The following is a 1,577-nucleotide window of genomic DNA, read 5'->3' as shown; positions in this document are numbered from 1 at the left end:
AAAACTTACAAGTTAGTTGAGGTGTTTGAATAGCGTTTACCTGCATACTTCCCAACTGTTTCTGAAGTGCTGTTAGTTGGGCTGAAATGGTTGTATAAGCATCAATTTCATGAAGACCCATAGATTTCTTCGGTTGCACCCTCTCATTAGGTCTTCGGTAATTGTTGCTTGCTAGAACCTTAAGCAACTCATGAGCTTCTTCCGGAGTCTTATTCTGTAGTGCTCCTCCCGAGGCTGCATCCACCACAGTTTGTACATTCACCATCAATCCGTTATATAATGTTTGGACTTGCATCCAAACTGACAACCCATGATGTGGACACCTTCTCAATAATTCTTTGTATATCTCCCAAGCCTCATACAATGATTCCGACTCTTCCTGTAGAAACGATGTGATATCATTTCTCAGCTTTGCCGATTTTGCTGGAAGAAAGAATTTGGTCAGGAACTTCTGTGCTAAATCGTTCCATGTTGTAATCGTTCCTATTGGTAATGCCATTAATCACCCCTTAGCTTTATCCTTCAATGAAAATGGGAATAGTCTCAATCTGATGCATCATCTGACACTCCGTTTGACTTGAAAGTATCACAAATCTCCAAAAAAATTAGCAATGTGTAGATTTGGATCTTCCTTCAAATCTCCCCTGAACTGTACCGACTGCTAGATCATCTGGATGATTGCCGGCTTAATCTCAAAGTTATTGGCTTGTACTGCTGGTCTAGTAATACTCGACCCACTTCTATCCACTAAGGGGACTGAAAACTCCCTTAGTGTTATATTCTCTACCATCTCTACAACTATGACTTCTGGTTCAACTGTAGCCTCTCTTTCTCTTATTTCTCTGTTAAGTCTTTGAGTGGTTCTTTCAATCTCAGGATCAATAGGAACCACTGGCTGATGTCTTGCTCTTCGCATAAACTACACAGAAAAATAGAAAAAAAAATGAGATCACACCAACCTAAAAGACTAACAAAATTTAAGCAAACAACTATTAAGCAAAAATAAAACTCCAATCTAGCTAACACAAGAAAATTTTAATGTTAACACAAAACTCAATCCCCCGCAACGGCGCAAAAAACTTGATGCGTTGTTACTACAACATGCATAAATAGCAAGTGCACTAGTCGCACAAAGTAATAAAGTGATGAGTGAGTATCGTTCCCACAAGGATTGGTTGCCAAGCACTAAGTTTTCTACTGTTTTCAAGTTAAAGCAAGCGAAAATGTTTGGATTAATGGGAGAAAGTAAAACTCAAAACTAAAACAGAAAATTTCTAAATATTCAAAACTAAATTATAAAAGCAAGATTTAAAACAAGATAATATCAATTTAAACAAACGGGTAGGGTTTTGACTTCATTCGGACACTATGGATTAAACCTACGGATTATGCTATTTCCATATTCACATGCATTGATTGTAAATCGAATTCTCTAAATTGTAAACATACCTTCTCAGGCTATGTTTTCCTACTTTTCCCTATTAAACTTCCACACCCAACAATTTGAAGATTAATAGTTCTAAGCTCATTAAGCACCTAGAATCCTAGATTGATTTCATTGATTCTTAAATCTATCT

At 36.9% G+C, this 1,577-nt stretch overlaps 1 non-coding gene across 1 annotated transcript; it reads left to right on the top strand.

The window, feature by feature from the left end:
- Window positions 1-305: 305 nt before the first annotated feature.
- Window positions 306-412, top strand: LOC116116387. Its single transcript, XR_004125803.1, has one exon. It is a non-coding gene; the product is annotated as a small nucleolar RNA R71 (small nucleolar RNA).
- The last annotated feature ends 1,165 nt before the right edge of the window (window positions 413-1,577 follow it).

Source organism: Pistacia vera, unplaced genomic scaffold (genome assembly GCF_008641045.1).
Source record: "Pistacia vera cultivar Batoury unplaced genomic scaffold, PisVer_v2 Contig77, whole genome shotgun sequence".
Classification (NCBI taxonomy): Eukaryota; Viridiplantae; Streptophyta; class Magnoliopsida; order Sapindales; family Anacardiaceae; genus Pistacia; species Pistacia vera.
Note: the sequence above shows the minus strand (reverse complement) of the source record. Positions and strands in the feature narration are given on the sequence as shown.